This window comes from Ambystoma mexicanum, chromosome 10 (assembly GCF_040938575.1).
Source record: "Ambystoma mexicanum isolate Mex_15411 chromosome 10, UKY_AmexF1_1, whole genome shotgun sequence".
Classification (NCBI taxonomy): Eukaryota; Metazoa; Chordata; class Amphibia; order Caudata; family Ambystomatidae; genus Ambystoma; species Ambystoma mexicanum.
The window spans coordinates 1,695,939,495-1,695,953,168 of record NC_090932.1 but is presented as its reverse complement, the minus strand read 5'-3'; the positions used below and the strand labels follow the sequence as shown (position 1 = coordinate 1,695,953,168).

Sequence of the window (13,674 nt, the reverse complement as noted above, 5' to 3'; positions counted from 1 at the left end):
ACGCAGGTTCGAATCCCGGCTGGGCCAAACTCAGCCTTTCATCCTTCCGAGGTCGATAAATGAGCACCACACACCGTGGGTAATAATAAGCAGCGCTCAGATACCTGAGGGTTCGTAGCGCTATATAAATGCCAAATTGTTATTATTATTATTATTTATCTTCTCTAGATGCCTCACTATTTCTGACATTATTCTCTGCGCTAGATTCCTAACTTTCCCTGCAAGTGATTTATCTGCACTAGATGCCCCACTATTCCTGACATCTTTCCCTGTGCTAGATGCCTCACGTTGCCTGGAAGTGATTTATCTGCACTAGATGCCCCACTATTCCTGACATTATTCTCTGTGCAAGATACCTCATGTCTCCTGGAAGTGATTTATCTGCACTAGATACCCCAAATAACTGACATTCTGCACTACATGCGTCACTTTCCTTAGAAGTGATTTCTCTGTATGGAATTTCCCACTATACGTTGAATGTATTTCTCTCAACTAGATGCACACCTTGCAGGAAGTAATTCCTTGTTTAACATCCCAAACTTTCCTGAACAGTGATTTATAACTTCCATATATCCCAAATGAAATGGCAACGAGTTGTGTCTGGCAGCTGTTCCGTTTTGTCTAGCAGTGAGTTCTTAGTGGTAGTTTCCATGTTTTGTAGTGGAGTTTCCACTGCGCCTAGACATGATTTGGCAATGCTATATTTGCCAATAGGGGCCAGTTTCATGGAATCATTTGCACAGGAAATAGGGAACTTGTGCGCCAAACTGCATGCAAAATCCTGTTAGTCGATTTGTGGCATCGAATGCGCAGGATTATACTGCGACATGCGTGGATTTCACGGCGGCTCAGCAAGACCCTGTGAGCGGCCCAGTGCCTTGCGCGAGACACCACGCAGATCATGGGTGTGGCTTGCACAGAGGACTGGCAAGGGCGGAATGCAGAAAATGGGGAAGAACATGCAAAAAAGTCAGCGTTACAAGGGACGGCGCACAGGCAGTGCATCGTACGCCTACAATTGCGCAAAACAACACGTATTCATAGAACTTCCCGCGCAGCCTCTCAGCAAGGAAATTACCTAGGTTGATTGTATGTGCTATATGCCCCACTTTGCCTGCTAGTAGTTTATTTGAACTATACTTGTATCTGCATATTTTGTGTGCTTTCATTTTTACTGTTGTTTTACATTGCGTCTACTTCCAACAAGTCACTTCAATGTGCAACAAGAAAAAAACTGGAGTGTCAGGTGGAGGAGGGGAGAAGACTATGCAACATAGGGGGAGACTGGGTATGTGGCGGAAAGGGTAAGGCAAGGGAGGAGAGGGTGAAGCAAGGGAGGAGAGGGTGAGGCAAGGGAGGAGAGGATGAGGCAAGGGAAGATAGGGTAAGGCAAGGGAGGAGAAGGTGAGGCAAAGGAGGAGAGGGTGAGGCGAGGGAGGAAAGGGTGAGGCAAGGGAGGAGAGGGTGAGGAAAGGGAGGAGAGGGTGAGGCAAGGGAGGAAAGGGTGAGGCAAGGGAGGAGAGGGTGAGGCAAGGGAGGGGAAGGCGAGGCAAGGGAGGAGGGGGTGAGGCAAGGGAGGAGGGGGTGGGGCAAGGGAGGAGAGGGTGAGGAAAGGGAGGAGAGGGCGAGGCAAAGGAGGAGAGGGTGAGGGAAGGGAGGAGAGGGTGAGGCAAGGGAGGAGAGGATGAGGCAAGGGAAGATAAAAACAGAAGAGAGGGGGAGACTGGGAAGTCAGGTGAAAGAGAGAAAGGAAAGGGAAGAGAGGGGATCACTGGGGATGCAGAATGGAAGGGATGGGGAGACTGGGGAGTCAGGTGAAAGAGAGAAAGGAAAGGGAAGAGAGGGGATCACTGGGGATGCAGAATGTAAGAGAGAGAAAGGCAAAGTAAGAGAGTGAGAGACTGGGGAGTCCAGGTAAAGGACAGAGGTAGGATAGGGAACATATTTGGAGACTGGTGATGTCAGGTGGAGAAGAGGGGGAGGCAAGGGAAGACAGTCTAAGACTGAAGAGATCAGGTGGGGAAATTAGAAGGCAAGGGAAAAGGAGAGACAAGGGAGGTTGGGTGGAAGAGAGGGGAAGGAAATGGAAGAGAAGGAGAGATGGAGAGGCCAGATACAGGCCAGGGGAAGGCCAGGGAAGAGAGGGAGAGATGGAGAGGCCAGATACAGGCCAGGGGAAGGCCAGGGAAGAGAGGGAGAGATGGAGAGTCCAGATACAGGCCATGGGGAGGCCAGGGAAGAGAGGGAGAGCTGGAGAGGCCAAATACAGGCCAGGGGAAGGCCAGGGAAGAGAGGGAGGGTTTTATAAACCTGCATGTTTCAATCTTGAATTACGGACCCATCTGACAAGGTAACAATCCCCTGGGGTGTGATGGTGAGGTGTTTATGGAGTAGTGGTCGCCCAGGCCATGCCCAAGGATGGGCTCTAAGCAAATGATTATGCTGAACTGTTGGTACTTCGTCACTTAACATTAACTGGGAAAACCTTTGTTAAATACGTTTTTCTTGAATTTGAGTTATTTTTTCCCAATCTTAACAAAACCCTCTGTAACCACACTCTGCTGCGGCAAAGGATCACCTTAAAAGGCATCTTGGATATGAGACATGCAAGACCGCGCCTTGAAACACTTGTGTACAGGTGCGTTATGAATGCCTTATCGTTTCATATCATTGACAAGGCCAAACACGAGCATTGGAGAGTGTGTCTCGTTGTCACATTGCCCTGCCTAGAAACACTTGTGTACAGGTGCGTTATGAATGCCTTATCGTTTCATATCAATGACAAGGCCAAACACGAGCATTGGAGAGTGTGTCTCGTTGTCACATTGCCCTGCCTAGAAACACTTGTGTACAGGTGCGTTATGAATGCCTTATCGTTTCATATCATTGACAAGGCCAAACACGAGCATTGGAGAGTGTGTCTCGTTGTCACATTGCCCTGCCTAGAAACACTTGTGTAAAGGTGCGTTATAAATGCCTTATCATATCATATCATTGACAAGGCCAAACACGAGAATTGGAGAGGGTGTCTCGTTGTCACATTGCCGTGCCTAGAAACACTTGTGTACAGGTGCGTTACAAATGACTTATCATATGACAGAGGTATTGTTGAGCGACACACAATCTCAAAGGAGGAACACAATGAACTGGGAAGGGAATCCAACACCATGTCACTGGTGTCCCTCCACCAACTATGACCAACACCCTGAACGAGCAAAACCAACACTAAGGAGTTAAAGTGACTGATCGCAATGAAAGAATACTTTTCCAGCTGGCTGGAGAAGCCAGTGGTATGCTGAGCTCAAAGGTGCGATGTAATGTAATGCGTCATTTGTATACCGCCTTTCACCTTTTCTATGGTCACAATGCGCTGTAGGTTGAACGCTCTCGGGGACCGAAGTCCAAGGTATGGGAAATTGAAAGGGGTGCTAGTAGGCGTGTGTGCATTATAGCCAGTGTGAGGATATAAAGGGGGCCCAAGTTCCTGCTAGCAGGTCTATGCTCTCCCAAAGATTGGATGTGATGGAGCGCCGAAAAGCCGCCACACATATATTTAACACAATCACAAACAGCAAGTAAACAAGACCATACACTTTAACCATTCAAAACAGTTGACATAAAGGAAAAAACTGGAAGATTGATTCTCTCGGTAAAACACGGTATTTTATTTAGTTCTGCCAGAACGCAGAACAGCGTCTGCATGCACCGCCTGCCGATTTCATTCAATTGCAATTACTCTCAGGAGGCAATCAGGAAGGGCCCCCCCCGGGGAGGAAGTTTGGCCTATCTCGTGCAGCCACAGAACAGCAACCGAGGGACATCACAAGCCGCTTTGCGCAAAGGCTTTGATCTCCAAAGCTACGTGTCCCGCTGCAAAGGCTCGGTCGGTCTCCCTTGTCAGGTGGCCATTAATCTCCTGCGCGCAACCCTCAGACATAAACACTTTCATTACAACATAGAGACCCCTTGGGGAACGTGTGCGCTCGCGGCTTGAAAGGAGCCCTTCCTCTTCCATCAAAAGAAGTTTCTCTCGGATTCGGAGCTGGCGCGGGATGAGAGGATGCGAGGCGACCCCGCCCAATGGCGCCCCTGGAAGTCATGGGAAAGCGTGTTAACACGTGACGTGTGTGTCCCTGTACCCCCCCACCCCAGCTCACCTCACACTCCTGCCACACAGGTGGGCGGCCCTGGACATGCTAGGAAGGGATCCCGAGCATTGTGTTGGCATCATAGGGGCAATGCGGGCAACATGGGTGCAGAATTAGGAGAGGGTAAGGATTTCTAAACAGAAAGGATTCAATGCGTCTAAGGTTTAAGGTTTTATAAGATTACAAGACGCGATCAGAGAATTGCTGGAACTTTGCGGTGTCCCAGACAGGTGTTAGGCCTCATTCTGCTCTTCCCTGGTACATTACACGGTGGTCGCATACATGGCACACTCATGTCTAGGTCATGGGGGTTCATGAATATTCTTTTTCAGAGATTCATAAAGCGCACAATGTTCTCCTGGACCGTAACGTTTGGAGATATCCCCAACATGAGGACTCCTCTGGAAGCAAAGCATCACAGCGACTGACTCCAGCCCGTCGCCTTCGACTCCTCTGGAAGCAAAGCATCACAGCGACTGACTCCAGCCCGTCGCCTTCGACTCCTCTGGAAGCAAAGCATCACAGCGACTGACTCCAGCCCGTCGCCTTCGATGTCTCTGGAAGCAAAGCATCACAGCGACTGACTCCAGCCCGTGGCCTTCGACTCCTCTGGAAGCAAAGCATCACAGCGACTGACTACAGCCCCGTCGCCTTCGACTTCTCTGGAAGCAAAGAATCTCAGCGACTGACTCCAGCTCGTCGCCTTCGACGTCTCTAGAAGCGAAGCATCACAGCGACTGACTCCAGCCCGTCGCCTTCGACGTCTCTGGAAGCAAAGCATCACAGCGACTGACTCCAGCCCGTCGCCTTCGACTTCTCTGGAAGCAAAGCATCACAGCGACTGACTCCAGCTCGTCGCCTTCGACACCTCTGGAAGCAAAGCATCACAGCGACTGACTCCAGCCCGTCGCCTTCGACTCCTCTGGGAGAAAAGCATCACAGCGACTGACTCCAGCCCGTCGCCTTCGACTCCTCTGTGAGAAAAGCATCACAGCGACTGACTCCAGCCCGTCGCCTTCGACTCCTCTGGGAGAAAAGCATCACAGCGACTGACTTCAGCCCGTCGCCTTCGACTCCTCTGGAAGCAAAGCATTACAGCGACTGACTCCAGCCCGTCGCCTTCGACTCCTCTGGCAGAAATGCATCACAGCGACTGACTCCAGCCCGTCGCCTTCGACTCCTCTGGGAGAAAAGCATCACAGCGACTGACTCCAGCCCGTCGACTTCTACTCCTCTGGGAGAAAAGCATCACAGCGACTGACTCCAGCCCGTCGCCTTCGACTTCTCTGGAAGCAAAGCATCACAGTGACTGACTCCAGCTCGTCACCTTCGACTTCTCTGGAAGCAAAGCATCACAGTGACTGACTCCAGCCCGTCGCCTTTGACTTCTCTGGAAGCAAAGAATCACAGCGACTGACTCCAGCCCGTCGCCTTCGACTCCTCTGGAAGCAAAGCATCACAGTGACTGACTCCAGCCCGTCGCCTTCGACTCCTCTGGGAGAAAAGCATCACAGCGACTGACTCCAGCCCGTCGCCTTCGACTCCTCTGTGAGAAAAGCATCACAGCGACTGACTCCAGCCCGTCGCCTTCGACTCATCTGGGAGAAAAGCATCACAGTGACTGACTTCAGCCCGACGCCTTCGACTCCTCTGGAAGCAAAGCATCACAGCGACTGACTGCAGCCCGTCGCCTTCGACTCCTCTCGCAGAAAAGCATCACAGCGACTGATTCCAGCCCGTCGCCTTCGACTCCTCTGGGAGAAAAGCATCACAGCGACTGACTCCAGCCCGTCGCCCTCGACTCCTCTGGGAGAAAAGCATCACAGCGACTGACTCCAGCCCGTCGCCTTCGACTCCTCTGGGAGAAAAGCATCACAGCGACTGACTCCAGCCCAGACGCCTTCAACTTCTCTGGAAGCAAAGCATCACAGTGACTGACTCCAGCCTGTCGCCTTCGACTCCTCTGGGAGAAAAGCATCACAGCGACTGACTCCAGCCCATCGCCTTCGACTCCTCTGGGAGAAAAGCATCACAGCGACGGACTCCAGCCCAGACGCCTTCAACTCCTCTCGGAGAAAAGCATCTCAGCGACTGACTCCAGCCCGTCGCCTTTGACTCCTCTGGGAAAAAAGCATCACAGCGACTGACTCCAGCCCGTCACCTTCGACTCCTCTGGAAGCAAAGCATCATAGTGACTGACTTCAGCCTGTCGCCTTTGACTCCTCTGGCAGAAAAGCATCACAGCGACTGACTCCAGCCCGTCGCCTTCGACTCCTCTGTGAGAAAAGCATCACAGTGACTGACTCCAGCTCATCGCCTTCGACTCCTCTGGGAGAAAAGCATCACAGCGACTGACTCCAGCCCATCGCCTTCGACTCCTCTGGGAGAAAAGCATCACAGTGACTGACTCCAGCTCATCGCCTTCGACTCCTCTGGGAGAAAAGCATCACAGCGACTGACTCCAGCCCATCGCCTTCGACTCCTCTGGGAGAAAAGCATCACAGTGACTGACTCCAGCCCATCGCCTTCGACTCCTCTGGGAGAAAAGCATCACAGCGACTGACTCCAGCCCATCGCCTTCGACTCCTCTGGGAGAAAAGCATCACAGCGACGGACTCCAGCCCAGACGCCTTCAAATCCTCTGGGAGAAAAGCATCTCAGCGACTGACTCCAGCCCGTCGCCTTTGACTCCTCTGGGAGAAAAGCATCACAGCGACTGACTCCAGCCCGTCGCCTTCGACTCCTCTGGGAGAAAAGCATCACAGCGACTGACTCCAGCCCGTCGCCTTTGACTTCTCTGGAAGCAAAGCATCAAAATGACTGACTCTAGCACGTCATCTTCGGCTCCTCTGGAAGCAAAACATCACAGAAACTCACTCTAGCACATTATCTTCGGCTCCTCTGGGAGAAAAGCATCACAGCGACTGACTCCAGCCCGTCGCCTTTGACTCCTCTGGGAGAAAAGCATCACAGCGACTGACTCCAGCCCGTCGCCTTCGACTCCTCTGGGAGAAAAGCATCAGAGCGACTGACTCCAGCCCCGTCACCTTCGACTCCTCTGGGAGAAAAGCATCACAGTGACTGACTCCAGCCTGTTGCCTTCGACTCTTCTGGAAGCAAAGCATCACAGCGGCTGACGACTCCTCTGGGAGAAAAGCATCACAGCGACTGACTCCAGCCCTTCGCCTTCGACTTCTCTGGGAGAAAACCATCACAGCGACAGACTCCAGCCCGTCGCCTTTGACTTCTCTGGGAGAAAAGCATCACAGCGACTGACTCCAGCTCATCGCCTTCGACTATTCTGGGAGAAAAGCATCACAGCGACTGACTCCAGCCCATCGCCTTCGACTCCTCTGGGAGAAAAGCATCACAGTGACTGACTCCAGCCCATCGCCTTGGACTCCTCTGGGAGAAAAGCATCACAGCGACTGACTCCAGCCCATCGCCTTCGACTCCTCTGGGAGAAAAGCATCACAGCGACGGACTCCAGCCCAGACGCCTTCAACTCCTCTGGGAGAAAAGCATCTCAGCGACTGACTCCAGCCCGTCGCCTTTGACGCCTCTGGGAGAAAAGCATCACAGCGACTGACTCCAGCCCGTCGCCTTCGACTCCTCTGGGAGAAAAGCATCACAGCGACTGACTCCAGCCCGTCGCCTTTGACTTCTCTGGAAGCAAAGCATCAAAATGACTGACTCTAGCACATCATCTTCGGCTCCTCTGGAAGCAAAACATCACAGAAACTCACTCTAGCACATTATCTTCGGCTCCTCTGGGAGAAAAGCATCACAGCGACTGACTCCAGCCCGTCGCCTTTGACTCCTCTGGGAGAAAAGCATCACAGCGACTGACTCCAGCCCGTCGCCTTCGACTCCTCTGGGAGAAAAGCATCAGAGCGACTGACTCCAGCCCCGTCACCTTCGACTCCTCTGGGAGAAAAGCATCACAGTGACTGACTCCAGCCCGTTGCCTTCGACTCTTCTGGAAGCAAAGCATCACAGCGATTGACTCCAGCCCGTCGCCTTCGACTCCTCTGGGAGAAAAGCATCACAGCGACTGACTCCAGCCCGTCGCCTTCGACTTCTCTGGGAGAAAACCATCACAGCGACAGACTCCAGCCCGTCGCCTTTGACTACTCTGGGAGAAAAGCATCACAGCGACTGACACCAGCTCGTCGCCTTAGACTTCTCTGGAAGCAAAGCATCAAAGCGACTGACTCCAGCCCATCGCCTTTGACTCCTCTGGGAGAAAAGCATCACAGTGACTGACTCCAGCCCGCCGCCTTCGACTTCTCTGGGAGAAAAGCATCACAGCGACTGACTCCAGCCCGTCGCCTTCGACTCCTCTGTGAGAAAAGCATCACATTGACTGACTCCAGCCCGTCGCCTTCGACTTCTCTGGAAGCAAAGCATCACAACGACTGACTCCAACCCGTCACCTTCAACTCCTCTGGGAGAAAAGCATCACAGCGACTAACTCCAGCCCGTCGCCTTCGATTTCTCTGGGAGAAAAGCATCACAGCGACTGACTCCAGCCCGTCGCCTTTGACTTCTCTGGAAGAAAAGCATCACAGCGACTGGCTCCAGCCCGTCGCCTTCGACTCCTCTGGGAGAAAAGCATCACAGCGACTGACTCCAGCCCATCGCCTTTGACTTCTCTGGAAGCAAAGCATCAAAGTGACTGACTCTAGCACATCATCTTCGGCTCCTCTGGAAGCAAAACATCACAGAAACTCACTCTAGCACATTATCTTCGGCTCCTGTGGAAGGAGATCATTGCAGTGACTGACTCCAACACGCCATCTTCAGCTCCTCTGGAAGCAAAGCATCACTGTGACTGACTCCAGCACACCATCTTCTGCTCCTCTGGAGTCAAAGCATTGCAGCGACTGACTCAAGTACATTATCTTCTACTCCTTTGGCAGCAAAGCATTGTAGTGACTGACTCCAGCAGGTCATCTTCAGCTCCTCTGGAAGCAAAGCATTACTGTGACTAACTGCAAAACATTTTATTTAGCTCTTCTGGAAGCAAAGCATTGCAGCGACTGACTCCAGTATGTCATCTTCCACTATTTCCTCCTATGGGAATACTTCAACTTACTCAGATGCAAATCAATTGTCCACCCTAAAATGATCTGGGGCCAGAACTCTTTCCCATAGAGATCAACCAATGACGGAAATCTCAATCAAAAAGGAGCACAAGAGCTCCACTCATTTTTAGGGGAATACATTATGTGTTTATTTATTTATATTGATTCATTACGACCCTTTACAAAAACATATAGACATATAAACACGTCTTTGGTTCAGATGACAGAGTCCTCACCACACTCATCATGCCATATCACACTTAATAAACGTGGTCACTCAAGCAAATCTTTCACAATGGATCTACAACCTGTTATTAGATAGCTAAAAATCCCGACTACAAGTTAAAAGCTATTTATAAAACCCTTAAAAGCATCAATGATTAATATGGCCATTCATGTCATTTCGTTTAATTTCATTTGGCATTTTCCATGAGTCTTAATTAACAGAACAATACAATGCAGACAGGTCATCTCCTCAATTATGGCTGCTCGCGATGTTCAGATACTTTAATATATCACCCCAGATATAATACAATGCTACATGGACAGATTGGAGATCAGCATTTAAACAAAGTTCCGAATTTCATCACTTCTTATGGCATCATAACTTCCCACAAACCGTCCCAGCTTAGGACAGAAAGTTAGAACATGTCTTGGGGATTCAATGTTCTACTGCCGCCTGCAGACGCGGCAGATTCTTTGTTCAAAATGGATGTTAGTATAGTTACCTTGTAGAGCAAGCACTGGAAGTTGATTTACTTGCAGTTTCATCATGAATTTGCCGACATCCGGACATGGACATTTCAATAGCTACTGTTGTGTTTGAGGTAATGATGGCTAATAAAGCAATATGCCCCCGTCGCAAGGGACATGTAGCTATTAGTACCCCGGCCTGCAAGAACTGCGTGACCGGTGCAGTAAAAGAAAATGGCAGCCGGGAAAGGAAAACAGAGTCCGTTTTCCCTTTCCAATGCGGCCATCGGCAGTGGGCGCGCTGGAAACAGAAGCGTTTCCCATGTGTCCGCTCCTGAAAAAAAAGAAGGTAAGTGGGGTTGGAAGGGTGGAAGGGAGGGAAAGGGAAAAAAAAGAAGAAAAAAAAGGTACCGCGGTCTCCAGCGGGGGACGATGGAAGCCTCCAGCCGTGTGGAGGCTCGGAGCGGGGATGGCCCCGCTCCAGTCTCCACACGCCTAGAGGCTGCCATCGTCCGTCCCCCACCGGGTACCAAGGGATAGAAGGTAAGTGGGGTGGGGAGGGCAGGGAGATTGGAGGAGGGAGGAAAGGGAAAAAAAAAGCTTTACCTGAGTCCCCGGCTTGGGGCAAAGGCATCCTCTCAGCCGTGGGGAGGCTCGGAGCGGGGATGGCCCTGCTTCGAGCAGCGTCATTGGCTGAGGGGCTGCCACGCCCCCCCGGCGAGGACAAGGCCACTGGAATCCCGGCCGAGAATCAAAGGATTCTCGGCCAGGTAAATGCCTCGTCGAGGGTCAATCAGAATGGCTCTTTCATTCTGGTTGTGCCCTCACCGGGTACTAATATCGGATATATATTTAAAATTGTGTAGTGTCTGGATGTGTGAATAATTATGAATCCAGGCACACTGTTCTAGTTTACCTTTAAAAATAGCTTTTAATACTACAAACTTTGTACCCCGTGTGCGATCAGGAATCCAGTTCATGTCAATAAAACAATTACCATTCAATTTTAACAAATTATTGAATGATTTCAAATCAAGGGGAGTAGCAGGTTGCATTTGGGTGAGAGTAGCTAACTTTCTATTGGCATCTTCTTTGCACATTCTGGCACGTTCTGCCAAGCGCCTCTCTTTGCGAGTTTTGCACAGAGACAACACTGCAGTATCAGCCCCACCTGTGTCCAAGACCAAAGGAGTAGACAGACCTTAAATCACAACCACTACATCCAGAGGCAGGCCAATGGGAGCCACCAGATCATCTCGGGCTGAACTTTCAGGGCTCAGCAATTCACGTTGCGTTCTCAGCTTTAGCGCTTCGGCAATAGCTCCATGTGCTTTTACTTCCTCGAATAAAACAGCACACAGCTTTAGCAAAATCTAGACCGCAAATTATAAAACACCTTCAGACGTATTCCCATGACTACCTGAGGCAGAATCAGGACCATGGAGGGACCTGATAGAGAGGCTTTCTACGGCATCCGGACTTCCCCAAATAGCACTTGGGCAGAGATTAGGTGACATCGACAATCATGGTGAGGTGGCAGGTGCACCCTGAGGAATAAGCTTCCTGGCCTTCAGATGCAAAGATGCAAAGATGCAAAGTGCATTGAGGCCACACATAGCAAATACAATACAATGCAATGTCAGCCTGGGTCACAGGGCTCTTTAAAATGGCAACTGGGACACTGTTATTTACATACAATTCAGCTTTTGGTACAAGAGTGCAGCCGGCAGGTTTAACCTGTGCCTTGGGAACAGGCATGCCACACCAGCTGTAGTGCCTGACAACATATAACACGTTGCAGAGAATGATTATCTGTGTCCCCATAATCTGTGTTTGATACTTCAAATGGCAGCCTAGGCGCTCCAACAGCTTCTTGGCACTTCTCACAGGTCACACACGTGCCTGCTGGGGGACAGAAGGCATAATATTTACCACTCCAGGCACATTGCTTTGCCCGTTACGACAGCTCGCTACATGCGAGCGGGTAGACATTCGAGGTAAATCAACACGATTCGCCGATTTATTCACACACCATTCTTTTTGGGGGTAGTTTTTCACTTAATTTTCCATTCCAGGATTTCTGAGACCTGGTTTTCATCGGAGCTTTACTCGGCATGTTTCAAGTGTAGGTGGATTTTGGAAGAAACTGCGAAAAAAGGACTAACATGGGCATGAAGTCAAGGAAATGTGATAATACTCCCCGATCACTCCCGAAACTCAGGGGAAATTCTGCTCCGTCACCTTTCTACCGCGCGACCAGTCAGTACTTCAGCCGGCGGTAAACACAGTGGGAAGGGCTATGTACTACCAGCCGTAGAACACCCTCCTGGCCCGCCTCTGATAGAAACAGCTGGAGATACAGTAGAGAGAGCTATGAGCTATATTCTGGCCCTCACTCTCCCAATTCTACCGAGAGCCAACAAAAAGAGCGGACAGAGGTGACCAATTCTGGTGGCACCCATCTATTACGGACCAATGAGTTACCTCGTGCGGTCAAAAGACTGAAAGAATGTATTTGGGTCAGTGGGCAACTGCGCACTAAGCTTTAAAGTCCCTTTCACAGCCAGATGTAAGGAAGACATTGTTCACTCATTTGCTCAGTGCTCCAAGTCCCAAACACACTGTCCGCACACCGCGCCACGCTCCGCATAGGTGCAGTGTATTTATTGAAGGTCCACCTCTCAGGGTAAGGAAAGTAAAAGCAGACTGCCGTTTTCCACAGGTATCCAAGGAAAGGTTTTAGAGACCTGCTTCCAACTCCCACAAAACACACTGTCCACACACAATACTTTGGGGTTTCTGAAAATCCCACTTTTATCGTCACCCACAAAGTTCATTCTTTTTAATCGTGTAACATGTTTTGAAAAGATATCATCAGCGAGGTGTCCTGGTACTTTCTTGTGCTTTATTTACACTTATCAGTTGATGAGCGGGCATGCCAGAGCCTTCTGCCACTCTGTGCCCCGCTCTTCCCACAGTTGCACACAACAAATGAAGCCTCTAGTCGAGGCACTTTAAATCATTTGGACATATGGATCCAGCTGAAAGGATCTGTTGGGGAGTGACATGTCATGGATTGTCTATCATTGGTGGTCCTTCATTAACCCTGAAGAGTTTGATTTGAAATGGACAAAAACTCATCTAACAAAACTTGAAAACAAAGAATGGGCGAATGGATGTTAGACAAATCGGAACTGGTTCTCTGGACATATTATCCTTCCTATTCATGAAAAGGAAGTCCTATATTTTGTAATACAGGCTCTCTCTGCACTAAGTATTTGTGGGGTCAATTGGTTGTTGCAGAGTACCCTAATCGACATCCGAGGTTCTTGACAAAACAAAACAGAGCTCGCTGGGCCTGGAACACCAAGAGCTCTGCCTGGAAGACTGGCATCAATCTTGAACACTCTGGGTGGCTCCCAGAGGTCATGTGACCACATCCCGAGACTGGACTCCCATTTCAAAGTACTTCTTTGCCACATCCTTCAATTACAGAGTATCTAGTAATCAATCTAGCACTTTCCAGAAACCAGGAGGTATGTATGCATGTATGGAATTTCTAAAGCGCCCACCTAGCTGGGAAGGAACAGAAGACTATATAAAGAGGGAATGCCCATGGGTGCCAAGCAGGGCACAGCCACATCAGAGGACAAAGGATTAGTATAAGTGGCAGGGAAGGGAGGCTGAGCAGGGGAGAAATAGGGATGAGTGGAATAATGAGTAATGTCTTCCTACATCTCAGAGAA

The 13,674-nt window shown here is 50.3% G+C and overlaps 1 protein-coding gene across 1 annotated transcript in view; it reads right to left on the bottom strand.

The window, feature by feature from the left end:
* TMEM132C (transmembrane protein 132C) overlaps positions 1–13,674 on the bottom strand; it is a 1,669,387-nt gene that overhangs the window by 1,281,792 nt on the left and 373,921 nt on the right. The gene's annotated exons all lie outside the window — the stretch shown is intronic.